This window comes from Ochlerotatus camptorhynchus, unplaced genomic scaffold, assembly GCF_037179485.1.
Source record: "Ochlerotatus camptorhynchus isolate MF236.1 unplaced genomic scaffold, CSIRO-AGI_Acam_v1.1 ptg000107l, whole genome shotgun sequence".
NCBI lineage: Eukaryota > Metazoa > Arthropoda > Insecta > Diptera > Culicidae > Ochlerotatus > Ochlerotatus camptorhynchus.
In genome coordinates, this window is record NW_027040597.1 from 612163 (window position 1) to 626610 (window position 14448).

The window sequence follows — 14448 nt, forward strand, 5'->3', positions numbered from 1 at the left end:
CTTTGCGTTGACGCTTGGCACCTCCTTTATCAGACCTTTTCCTCCTTTGCTACGACCAGTCAATTTTTGCTTGTTAGGTGTGAAAGAGTAGACGAGCCACCACCTTCCTACTGCTGCTATTGCTGTTCACCACGCCGTCCGAAGCGAAAATGAGCTAATGCCATACAGCAGCGCTCTTTTATATCTTTTCAGGTTAAAGCAGAATGATGTGCAACCAAGTGGTATAAAAACTACAAAGACTCCTCCCATTATGAGTAGTTTGCTATCAAGTAGCGACACTGGCTCTTTTCCTTCTGCGTACACGGCGAATGAGAACGACCCAAATTTGAGTTTAGTTCACTCATAATCGCCAAAAGTGCAGGAACTCAGCGATGAGTAAATTTGTCTCATGTTTTCCCAAGTTTTTCCAGGATTTTCCAGGGAAAAAATCCTGAATTTGAGAAAAGTAAAGATTGGATTCACTCAGTCTATTGGTACTACTCCGAGACTGAATAAAATTTCCTGCACTTTATTTCTTATTTCTGAGATAACTAAACTCAAATTTGGGTCGTTCTCATTTGCCGTGATATCACCTTGAAAGATATCGGCGCCGGTGGTTAGCGTGATTACCTCTCACCCCAGCAGGCCTGGGTTCAATCTCAGTCGGTGCCACCGGCATGTTCTAAGGCATAACATCTCTGATCACGCCTTCCTTCGGGAAGTAAAGCCGTTGGTCCCCGGTTGAGTTGATGGGTCGATTGGTAGGGTCCAGGTGTGGGAGCTGTCTCCCTGGCGTCGGTAGCATTGGAGCTCAGTACGGAAAACAAATCTCGCGTCACTTTTAAATAGGTCCTATCTACATTGATCGATACTCTTCATCGACACTCTCTTTCGTAAATAACTCGGCTTCACAAATATTTCCTGCCGTCTTCGTCGAATTAGATGCTAGATTGTTGCTTCTTCCATCGAAAATATCCGGCCGTGGCGATTCATAGATAATCAAGATTGATCCAAATAATTTTTACCCCTGCTTCCAGTGTGATTACATGAGCATTTTGTGTGATCGTTGGTTCTGAATATGGACAAACAGGCAGCTGAATTCTATTCATACTTTTTACTGTAATAAGCTTCGTGGCCCTCAAAAGAGCCGTTTTGTTGCCAAAATTGGTGATGATTTAACCTCCGAAACCAAACAGTCTCTGTCTCTTCAAAACGTAGATGACATCCATGGCCGCTTACGCTTGGCGTGTTTAGTGTAGGTGACAGCATCACGGATCTCATTTTTCAGGAACACCTTCAGCACACCTCATAAATCAGACCGGAGATACGTCAGACACCGCCGCGGCGAGCCAGACGACGGATGGTAGTTATCTCGAAGAATTTACGTTTGGTTCTGAATATGGCGATGAGTGTGCAAAATATTACGCAATTCCATCCTCCCTATTCGCACGCGCCCGAGGATGGGAGTCAGATGCCACTTCGACTTGTTTCGTCTACTTACTACTCTCTGATGACTGTGCTGGGGAAGCAGCATATGCATGTAGGTAATTGGTGGATTTGTTAGTTAATTTGACGCTTTTGGACAATGCTGGACATTTACCACTTTTTCAATAGTTTCTTGTTGAAAATCAATAATGTTCTCGATGCGTAGCCATATTTCTGATCGATTGGTGATAAAATTATTGAAATTGGAAAATCTTTCTTAATTTGTTACATGTTCCATTTTCGGTTTTCATAAAGTGTACCTCTATATAGAAATCAAAGACGTAGTCCTACGTCAAAAGAAAAAAAAGATATAATTATAATCGTCCACGGAAAATTTGAAGAAATCGTTTCAAGTAGAATGAAGACACGGCATTGAATGTAACTGCATTGTGGGGTGAGAGATAATCACGCTTACCACTACACCTCCGGCACCGCTTTTGTTGTTGTTATTTTTGCTGGTGTTGTTGTTGTGGTTGTTTTTGTTTTTGTTTTTGTTGTTGTACAAGTTTTGTTTCCTTCTAGCCTTTCCAGCTATTTTTTGCTGTATCGAACGGTGTGATTTTCGGGCATCGTATTCGGTCCAGTCTGCCTTCCATACCTTCCTGGTACCAAGCAAGCATGGGAAATTTCATTCACTCGCGCGAGCACCACAGAATCAAAATAGCCATCCTCGCCTACAAACAGATTACCGAACGAGTGTAAATTCTTCCTACCAAGTGACTCTGCAGCTCGACTCAGAACTGACAGCAACAGCAGTAGAAGGAAATAAGGATAAACTGAAAGGCAGCAGAACAATTTTCTCTAGCGAGGGAGAACCAGATTGAATGCGTAAAATCCGAATGCTAACGATTTAAATAGCCGAGTCAGATAGTTTTTGGCTCACTGATTTAAATCAGTTGAATTGGCCACAGCAGTTTTAAGTTATTTGCGTGACGCTTTTGTTTATGTGTTACAGTATAACAGTTTTCTCGATATTAATAGCGATTTAAATGTGTCAATGTATGTTTAAAGCTAGAAAATAAAAAGTGATTCTTTCTGCAAAATTCTCATTCAGCTCAAGCTCACTCAGCAGAATGCAATCGTAAAAGGCTCAGTATGGAAAAAATAATAAGAGAGGAATCATCCACACTACTACACTCAGAATCATTTATGTTACGCTCAGCTGTCTGTTTTGCTCAATTATGCATTCATCGAAGAAAATAGAAGCAATGTGAATACGAACGAAATCAGTGCGGCTCGCACAAGCTGCCTTTCGTTTCTGATGTTGTATACGTGTGAGTGAGTTGAGAATGCAAAATTGAACGATTTTTCCCATGCTTGGTACCAAGTAGACACCACCCTGAGTCATCGTTGTTGTTATTTTATTCCACCTCCAAGCTGGGGCACGTACAGCGCTCCGTGTTGAGGCTATCTTTGCTGATAGTGACTTCAGCTCGTCAAGAATATCGAGTTCCAGCACAGAGTTAGAGCTCATGATACAACATGCCGCAATGTCGAGCGACAGTTGGTTCAGTTGATTTATTTCATTACATATATTTCGGAGCTCGATGGATTATACGTCACAGTTCTCAATGAAGTAGACACACTGTCTTTCGTTGCCATCATTGCTGTATCTAGAAGCGATGTAGTGTAATTTTTTTATGGCAACGACACTGCCAGCTAAGGTGCTGTTCGGTTGCCTATCTAAAAAACTTATCAGGCGTGTGATTAATAACTTTTCATATACTTTGTTGAAAACTGATAGGGTTGATATGGGTCGAAAATTATCAGCTTGGGTTGCATCTCCTGACTTAAATATATGTACTACTTAGGCTGTTTTGAGACAATCTGGATACGAACCCGTTTCAATCATTAAATTGAAGGATTCAGATAGAATTCTCGAAAATATAACAACATTATTCTTTATTATTTTGGCAGGGACTTTGTCAGGACCTGGACTTTTGTTGGCCTTTAAATCATGAATAAGTAGTATATGCATGTTTTCGGGTAGTCAAGCAGCATTGAATGTCCTTAAATCAATGATCTACACTTCAAAGTTAGTGTGGGAATGCTAAAATCAGCTTCAGAATTTGTCCTGTCGTAACAAGGTAAATCTATATTGGGTTCCTGGTCATTAGATCAAAGCACTGATCGCAGTGGTAAATGATCACGACAAGGGGGAAAAAGGATATTCCATGTGAAAATTATTTGTAACAATCAGGTGAAGAAAAGAGAGTCGATGCTTCTCCATGCATGATTTTTTTTTTTAAAGTTCTGTCAAACCAGTAATTTTACTGATCAGACAATGAATTTTGTACAGGTTGTTTGTTGGGATTTATGATATCGATTGATTTTGTCAATTTAATTAGCACCCTCTGTTTACATTTCCGACTGCAGTTTGATGGCTATATGACGAACATTTTCTACAATGGTCATCCATATGCTTCTCATTACACACCATAAGGGTATAACTATTGGATGTACACCACATTCTATTATTAGCTACTTTAGTCATTTCGTGCGAACATATTCTTTTTTTTATTGTCGTCAATTAGTGTAGACCGTTTTACAATTGTTGTCTTAAGTGCTATTTTTACAATTTTGTCTTTGTTTATATTTTGTACAATATGTCTTGAGAACAGTTAAAAAATAATTACTTCCAACTGACGTTATGCGAGGAATTAAAATATTGCTTTAATTTGGATTTTGTCATTGTAAAGTCAATGTTATCGCATTCAAGTTCGCTTACGATAAAAAAAAGTACAAAAAGGGGCCTGTCCGAAGGTACCGTCTGGTTTTTAGTGTTATCTATCGATATTAGAGTTTTTTTCAGCTGACTGACTTGTTGATAAAAATATAAACTCGTGTGAGCATTTTAAGTCAGTATTCTTTTGCTTTATGTTATCTTTTCCATGAATCAAAACAAAAGTGCACATTGCCTAGCACAATTTTTCACTTCTGATGATGACTGGCTCGTAGCCAGGATTTGGTTTCGGGGGAGCTAATTTTATGACATAAAGACTCCGATGCTTCATGAAATGTGCGCATATTTAATTGAAAATCGAATGATACAGAGTAACGATACATATGTTAATTTATTGTTTTTTTTACCTTCACAAAAATCGTTCAAAATCATGTGTCATCAATCCTTTTTTTATTTTGTTAATTCGTTTTAATCTTTGATCGGAATTTTCAATAAACCATCAGAATGTAAATTAATAATTTTTCAAACCCTTTAATAAACAGTTATGATAAAAGTTAAACAAATGTATGAATTTTAAGAAAATATTTGTTGTTCTATTTGTTTTCTGGTCGTAATGATGATCAAGATTTGCATTCTGTTAAGAAGGACAAACTTATGTTAACTATTTTTCCGAAAAATAATTATTTTAAGGTTTAACATATTAAATGGTGTTGAATCATCGCACCATCGCACAGTGGGACGAAATAAAAAAAAAGTATGACATGGCTGTTTGCGATGATGCGATGAAACTATTTAGTGTAGCTTTTTGATGTCTTCTAGAATGTTTTTTTTTATTTTTTAAGTACTTTATTTAAGTTGTAAAAAAATTTACGATTTTTTTTTTTTTTTTTTTAATTGCAAACCCCTTTTCCCCCCCTCATTTTGCCGAAAGATGTATTCTTACGTCAAAAAGGCGACTAACAAATTTTGAATATAGAGGGACATGAGAACTCATGATATTCTGCTCAGTAAGCAAAAACGGTCGCACTCAGATCATCGAACCTCTCATATCACTAGTGTTATATGAGTTGTTGTAGCCATTCAAACCCGACACCGAAGAAAACGATGACAATTTTCACAAACACGGTAGCAAGCATTGTGACTATGAAATTCTTTAATAAGATGGGGCCTGGGTTTCATCCCACGAGTTTCTGCTCAGTAAGCGTCTAAGGCAGCCGAGCCATTCATATCACACCACTTATGATGGAGTTAATGCTATAATCGTTTAAACGTCGGTAGTGCCCTTACACCAGAAGAAGCCACGGCGACAGACGATCTTTCACACCCCGAAACATTAAGCTGCGAAAAAGTAATTATAGGGTAGAGAACTACTTCAGCCTAATCGCCCATTTTGGGCCTATCGAGCAGAAAACATAAAAAAAAATCCATGATTTCAGAGTTAACAAGTCAATTATGCGTTTGTTACGATACTTTAGTTAATAAGCTACGGAACGAAGTCAATGAGAACGCGTGATATGAAGGTTTACCCATTATTCCCAAAAACAAAAAAAGCGCTCCGATCAATTTTTATCTTCATCCGATTGGCCGAAGTAAATTCATTGGCGTTTCAACGGCGTTTCAATGCGTTAGGCCGAGTATAGAATCCGTAGGCCGAGTTTGGCGTCAAGAAGCAGTGTTAGACTTTTGACAATATCTCAACCGTTGGTTTCTTTTTATCAAATATTACGGTACATACAGAAAGGTAAATAAATTTGGAAGCCATCAGTAATAATAACATTCGATTTGGTACTAAACTGCACTAGATTAAGAAAGATTAAGTGCGGGTTGTGCTTAATAGGCCGGAAATGGGGCATTTAACCCTACCTTCGCTAAATTCTACTTTTAAGCGATATTGATTATTTCGGTTAGGTCTTTACGAGAGACAAACGATTTGTTTGTAGGCGCCGACTGAGGCGCTAGCATGTTGTAAAGCTGCTCGACTTAAATAGAAAAAGAAAGTTAGCAGTCTCTTCCAGGCTTCCAGTGCGCGCGCTACCGTATGCGAGACGCAACGCAATACGAATAGTTTAACAGTCATAACATTGTCTTGCGTCTTTCTCTCTCTTCAGTTTTGTCGCATCTCACATTCTCATAATGTCTGTGTGTCGCACTGTTTTGTTGGCACAGCATATTTCCGGATGTATGCGTTTCATGAGAACGAGTATAAGGCGACGTCGCGTGAGGCGAAGCTCATGCGCTTTTCTCAATGAGACGTCGCTAAGCGTTTGTTATTTACTCAACTGGAAGACCAACGCGTGTTCTTGATTTGGAAATGCATAATTTCCAAATGCATATTTCCATATATTACTAAATACGCGCCAGATTTTGAAACATCACATTTCTAAATCCGGAAGTGTGTTTGCAGTACCATTATTCATATGAAAACGGTAGTGTTCACATGCGGGGCTTATTGTATGTGAAAGTAACCTCAGAATGGACGTGAATTACCAGGCATTCTGAAATGGTTTGCTGAATCTGCAGTAGAGCTATCGCTTTCTAACTCCCGGACTAAACTTGCTGTAAATTATTACATCAAGGATTGTTGTAAGCAAATTTCTTCCATAATACCACTGCCGGCCAGTGGGGGTTATTAAATACACACACACACACACACAGAACTACAAATATGTTGAATTTCACGTGTAAGAATTACCAAATTTTTTGAAGCACCTGCTGGAAGGTGACAATAAAATTAAAATTTTTGCATAGCTGATCGGACAAAAGTCAATCGATTGTGTCAAAATTTCAGCTCAATTGATCATAACAGAATACATTTACATGTTAAGCTTGGTTAATTTTTAAATGTAGACTTGTGTGTATATGATTAGGGCCTTACAACTTTTGTTTACAAAAGTTTTGTGCCGTTATCAAATGTTACGCCTGATGTATCCTTTATGGGGTATTTGCATCTTTGCGGATTTACTCGATCAGAAGTATTAAACAGCGAGACATCGTCGTGATTGTGCGCTGCTAAATTTGTCGATTTTTTTATCACACGGGCTATCGTTATTCGTTTTTTTTCCGTTCGGTATACCTGTAATATTGTACTGGTTGTTAGTGGAAAGTGAAGTTCGTTGCGATAATCGTCTAATTAGAGCATATTTTGTGTTGTGAAAACAGTGAAAAAGTTATCCAATCAGACATATTGTAGTGTATACTGTCTAACATTGGGCGATCTTGAGAATCCAATTCCACTTTGCGTATTAGAGCATCTCCACCGCTGTTTCTAAATCACTTTTGGAAACTGAGTCAGCATGACTTCCGCCTGTGACCAATGCGCTAAACCAGTTAAAGGCGATGAAGAATCCGTCTCCTGCATGGCTTTTTTGCGACAGGATGATTCACCTAAAGTGCGGGTGCAGTTTCGAGCGCCTTGGATACGGTTGTGTTTTAAGTTTGTTCTCTGTTTTGTGCGTGCGTTCGCTCTCATAGTTTTAGGCTGCAATTGCCGGATTATCGCTGGCGCTCTGCCTCCCGGACGTTTATACGTGTTTGATTGGTAGTTTTCTCGCTTTCCGGAAAGTTTTAGAATAGAGAAAGAAAACGTGATTCAACATGTTTGCAAGCATCAGAAGAGATGTCGCGATCTGCGTTGTTTGATTTTCTCCCGGACCAGAAATTAGTGGCATCACGAGTGATAATTTTTAATTTCATTTTATTTACGCGCTGCAAGGTGCGTGAAAGAGCTCGACAATCGGTGTTGATGTTGGCTCGCTTGTAACTTTTTTTGTTGTGTTTTCGAAAAAAATGATCGGAATTCTACCAAAAGTGCTTCTGAACGTGTTTCGCAGTTGGGTGTGGTGATATTCTTGAACTCGCGGTTTATGTTCAGTGGAAATTTCCCTGTCACAAAATTGCTCATCGAGTTTTCTTTTTTTGCCGTTCGACGACGACGGGTTTGCGAGAGAAAAATAAGCATCGGGAATTTGCTCCCGGATGTATTGATTTGGTGAGTACGTTCCAGTTGAAGATTGTTCTTATACATATCTCGATTGCATTTGCGGGCAGATGAGTTGGTCGCCGGTAAGGGCCAGTAAGTGCTGCCAGCAGATGAATCAAGAGGTATTCGAAACAAAATTGGTAAGAAATGTCCATTCAAATCGATTTAATACAGTTGAACAAATTTCAAAACTATATACTTGCCAGATTTGGAAATAATATTTTTTGGATCTGGAAGTGTGTTTATGATACCATTATCCATTTGATAAAGGTAGAGTGAACATGCGGGGCTTATTGTAAGTAAAAGTGACCTTGGAGTGGTCGTGAATTACCAGGCATTCTGAAATGGGTCACTGGAGCTGCAATAGAGCTAACACCTTCTAACTCCCGGACTAAACCTGCTTTAATTTAAGGGTAATAAAAAGCAGTTTTCTTCCATAATAACACTGCCGGACAGTGGGGGTTAGATTGTACACACACACACACACATTTGCATCTTTGCGGATTTACTCGCGCTAGTGTACTCGCCAGCTAGCACGATTTTCAGTTGCTCCTGAAATGTCATGCTGGTAGACGCTGATGCCCTGTTTCTTCTTCTTCTTCTTCTTCTTCTTCGCATTTCAAGCTTATTGCATATCGCATATTAGTTTATTGCGTGCTCTCAACTTAGTGTTCTAGATGCACTTCCACAGTTATTAATTGAGAGCTTTCGATGCCTGTACCATTTCTGCATTGGTATAATTGTGTGGCAAGTCCAATCATACTTCTATTGCCCAGGGAAGTCGAGAAATTTTCCAACCCGAAAAATTCCTAGACCGGACCGGGAATTGAACCCAGCCACCTCCAGCATGGTCTTGCTTTGTAGCTGCGCCTTTGCCGACTGAGCTAAGGGAGGCCCCTTGATGCCCTGTTTACATTATGCTAGTGAACTTTTTTGCTAGCAGCTAGCTCATTAGCGCTAGTGAAATAGCTTAAGTGTAAACACCCCATTAACGGGCCTGCATGAATCTATAGGTACTAGAAGATATTTTTGGAACCATCTAAAAACTTCACCCCATTTCAAAAGCCACATGTAAAAAGGGCACACAAGTTTTCTGTGAACAAACCCTTCAGTCCCTTATCTCGTCTCCCGACAACCAGGCTTGATGGAGCCTCACTCGCGAGTTTGAAATGAGCCGAGCGTAGCATTTTTCTGAGGAGTAGAATTCCTACTGCCAAATCATTCCACTGAGCTTCAGAGCTTGTGAGCGAAGGGGGATAAAATGAGAGTGAAGTTTGCTGCCATTGATGTTCATGTTTTCTATCACACGCTCTTACTCTCACTCTGGATGAACTCTGAGCTTCTCGCGTCGAACAAAAAAGTTATCCGGAGTCTCGAAAAGCGCCCCTCACGTCAAATCATCTTCTCGCTGAAGTTCACTCTCCCTCTCTCTCGTTTTTGTTTAGTTTTTGTTTACACTCAAAATTATTACTATTCAAAGAAATATTAAAATTTAATCTTTTTATGGCCGAACATGAAGAACCGGGACGATCAGAACTAGCGGTAAATGCATCTATACCGAAGAAAATCACTGTCAGTTCAAACAACGGAACCAGTTGAATCAGAACAGCCTAGAAGTTTGTACTGATACGGATACGGATATTTTACCAACTGGTTCACTCACGGATCGTGCATTTTAAGTGTCATTTCAATGACATCCAATCGATATCAAGTGAAAAGCGGTCTTGCAGGACATTTCAATAATAAATTCTTTCGAATTAAATTATCCTGCACCTATTGCTGAGTCCCTACTGGGCGAAGCCACTGGGCGAAATCACATGATCGATTAGCACGATTCTGCAGCATGGATCTTGGCGCACACGAATGTGGAACTGGCACGCATAGTCAGGTAGGGTTTAATCAAATATATCATATTAACAATATGATCCATTCATACCTTTTCAATGTTGTAATGGCGACCCGCAAAATATTGCTTCACGCACCATCTAGCGTTGAAAAAGGTCAGCAAAAATCATTCAATTACAATCGAGGGGTGCAAATACAGCACTTATTGCAAAAGTAAGAGACCAATTCCACGCCAAATCGGTCAGTCACCAAACTTGACTATCTTCGATCTGGATGATACATGGCACATATTTTCAGTATGATAGACCAAGTATTTTCCGCAGGAGAGGAGACCCTTTTGACTCAAGGGTAATTTTTGAAAAGGGCCTATGTGTTTTTGCACACATACTTTTAAAAAAATGTAGTTCGAAAACAGTTGGTTGTAGAAAAAATTTACTAAGAAGGAGTTGTAGGAAACTAATAAGGCTTTCTAAAAAAATAAACACGGAATTTTTTTTCGTTTTTTTACAAAAATTTTTTTTAAATAAACCTAAAAATTCAAATAACAAAAAAAAACGTATTTTTGGGTTTTTTATATTTTTTTAATAAAAACTTCAATAGAAAGCAGAAGTTTTGAAAACAACTCCAGGATGGACAAACTTTTAATAAAAAAGTTTTTCTAAGAGCAACTTTTAAGGCATTTTTGAAACTTTCATTATTTACGGCAAAATGCTCAGTTTGATGTCAGTATATAATTATAAAAATCATTTCAAACGATAATGCTCATATCGATAAACTTCCTATATGTAACAGTTTTCGAGATATTTCAAATTTACTTTCATCATAATCAATTTTTTGTAGAAAATATGCCCTTTTCATAAGTTATACGTGATTGTCCATCAAATATGCTAAGTTTTGCAAGATATACAGGGAATCCAATGAAAAACCACCGTAGCCTGGAGGGATACAGGAAATACGAAGCTGGATTTGTAAGTTCCGTGAATGGACAGATTATAGATAAGAAACACATAGTAGCAGCGAAGGTGAGTATAATGGATAGTAGGAAAAAGCAAGATAACACAGGGTGTCTACACAATCCAAGGAATCAAATTCCCTGAGTTTTCCAGGTTTTTCCAGGTCGGATGAAAAAAAATTCCAGGTGCCTACAAATTATACACATTATTATTTTATCTATTTATCCATCTGGAATCCCTTTTATGTACTTATTGATTTATGTTATTTTCGATTGTTCAAACTTGGGCGTTGGTACTTATATGTCGGCACAGAAAAAAAGGTATTGAATATTACAGCAGAACAGATGCACATAGGTTGTTTGATATTAATTTGTACAATTTATGTTTAGTAAATGCACGTTAGTGCAATGTAAAAGTACCTCCACTATTGGTGCATTTATCCTACACATAATTTGCGAAAAGAAATTATATCCATGGGTGTAATATTGTATTTGGTTTTTGCAATCACATTAGTTATTTATACAGTAGCATGCATTACATCAATCAATATTACATTCTTTTTAGGTATTTGTGTAGTATTTTTTAAATTCAAGAATATAAATACAATTAAGAACCCTGTCTATAGAGGTGACACGTTGACAGTTGTTGTTATTCACATCGTCGTGATTGTGCGCTGCTAAATTTGTCGATTTTTTATCACACGGGCTATCGTTATTCGTTTTTTTTCCGTTCGGTATACCTGTAATATTGTACTGGTTGTTAGTGGAAAGTGAAGTTCGTTGCGATAATCGTCTAATTAGAGCATATTTTGTGTTGTGAAAACAGTGAAAAAGTTATCCAATCCGACATAGCATTGGGCGATCTTGAGAATCCAATTCCTCTTTGCGTATTAGAGCATCTCCACCGCTGTTTCTAAAACACTTTTGGAAACTGAGTCAGCATGACTTCCGCCTGTGACCAATGCGCTAAACCAGTTAAAGGCGATGAAGAGTCCATCTCCTGCATGGCTTTTTTGCGACAGGATGATTCACCTAAAGTGCGGGTGCTGTTTCGAACGCCTTTGGATACGGTTGTGTTTTAAGTTTGTTCTCTGTTTTGTGTGTGCGTCCGGGAAGTTTTAGAATAGAGAAAGAAAACGTGATTCAACATGTTTGCAAGCATCAGAAGAGATGTCGCGATCTGCGTTGTCTGATTTTCTCCCGGACCAGAAATTAGTGTCATCGCGAGTGATAATTTTTAATTTTAGTTTATGTTTATGTTCAGTGAAAATTCCGTGTACCGATTTTCCTTTTTTTGCCGTTCGACAACGACGGGTTTGCGAGAGAAAAATAAGCATCGGGAATGTGCTCCCGGATGTATTGATTTGGTGAGTACGTTCCAGTTGAAGATTGTTCTTATACATATCTCGATTGCATTTTCGAGGGGACGTTCGGAGAGCTTTGAGATTTAGGCGTTGTTGCTATCGCGGGCAGATGAGTTGGTCGCCGGTAAGGGCCAGTAAGTGCTGCCAGCAGATTAATCAAGAGGTATTCGAAACAAAATTGATAAGAAATGTCCATTCAAATCGATTTAATACAGTTGAACAAATTTCAAAACTATATACGTGCCAGATTTGGAAATAATATTTTTTTAATCTGGAAGTGTGTTTATGATACCATTATCCATTTGATAAAGGTAGAGTGAACATGCGGAGCTTATTGTAAGTAAAAAGGACCTCGGAGTGGTCGTGAATTACCAGGCATTCTGAAATGGGTCACTGGAGCTGCAATAGAGCTGACACCTTCTAACTCCCGGACTAAACCTGCTTTAATTTAAGGGTAATAAAAAGCAGTTTTCTTCCATAATAACACTGCCGGACAGTGGGGGTTAGATTGTACACACACACACACACATACACACACACAATTAAGAACCCTGTCTATACTATTTCGATAAAACGATATATCAAAATTTGATAACAATATGCTTTCAAAAACAAAAAATCATTTTGATCATATGTTTGAGTCCAACTCTGTTTGGAAGATCAAGACTAGAAATACTCAGAGGGAGAGATAGGCGGAGAAAACAAAATACAATTCGGCAGCAGGGATTTGTACCTAAATTATCTTGCAACCCTTGCTAGAAGCCAGCATTTCACATGGCTTTTATTTTTGGATCGATTTACGTGCAAAATAATATTGCTGATTGCACCAAAAATGCAAAAAAAATGATAAAAGTGCACTTTTCCGTCAAATTGTTTTGATGTCTTCGGAGCACTTATTGCTTGCATCATAAGGAATAAGTGCACCGAAGACACCAAGACGATTAGACGTAAACTTGCAGTTTTATCACACTTTTTAATAAGTGAAAATGCGTTTATTAGTACAATTTGATGTGAAACGCACACATTTCTTGATGCCATTAATTAACCAAATAAGATACATTAAACAATAGAGTTAGAATATTGATTTTGATTCCAAAAACAAGTTGAATTTGAGCACACGAAACATAAAGGTGATTGAATTTCTGTTCCATTTCAATACTCTTAAATTAAATCTAATAAGAATGAGAAATCCTCGAACAATATCTAATGGGAATGTTCGATTGGCTCAGATTTTGGCAGTTCATTTGGCTCAAAATAATCTCTCCGCTCATCTCTCCCTCTGAGTATTTCTAATCAAGACAGAATAAATCATGGTTTCACATGTCTAAAATCTCTTAAGGTCCGTTTAGACTATCTGATTTCTTGGTCTGATTTTGACCGCCGTCATAATGAAAAATCTGCTCGAATTTACTTTCGACACACTTTGTCGAACCCCCCTGTTTGCTGGTGTTCACACTGCTTGCACATGTCGAAAAAACTGTCAATTTAGATTTCAAAACAAAACTGTATCAGGAATCAAAAGTAAATACTTCCATCATGAATTACAAGAAAATTGCTCTAGTTCCGGCAGACGTATTTACTTTTATTATTTTAAATAAAATGAGAAGGAGAAGGTGAACTTTGTGGAGTAGGAAATGGTTGCTCAGGAGGAACACCGGCAGGGATCTGGCTCATCTTGTCCTTCAAGAGTTGCGATATGAAGATGAAAATGGATTTCAAAACTTCACCAGGATGTCGATACCAACTTTAGACAAGCTAGTGGGAAAAGTTCTCACTAGATATACAAGATTCCTTGAGTTCTAAAAATTTATGTTAACAACTCAATTCTGCAAGGTCTTCAAACCTTCTGACGTTTCTGAAGTTTTGTTTCTGTTCTCCGGTAAAATTTCTTTAAAGATCAACAATCTTTCCTTACAATCTGCTAATTTCTCGGTAGTTCTACAGATTTCTTTGAAGTTCTGTGTGTTCTTCAGAAGTTCTGCAAATTTTCCTAAAAATCTACAAAGTTCCTGAATCCCTGAAGATTTAAGATCCTTGAAGATCAACAATTATCTCTGATGTTCACAAAATTTCTAATAATCTACAAACTTCTTGACAGTTCTGTAATTTTCTCTGCAGATTTTCATGATTCAATGAATATCTGCAAATATCTCTGAACATC

General features: G+C 38.2%; 1 protein-coding gene across 1 annotated transcript in view; it reads right to left on the reverse strand.

The window, feature by feature from the left end:
- The window catches only part of Pex1 (peroxin 1), a 75299-nt gene that overhangs the window by 22494 nt on the left and 38357 nt on the right, over window positions 1-14448 (reverse strand). The window lies entirely within an intron of this gene.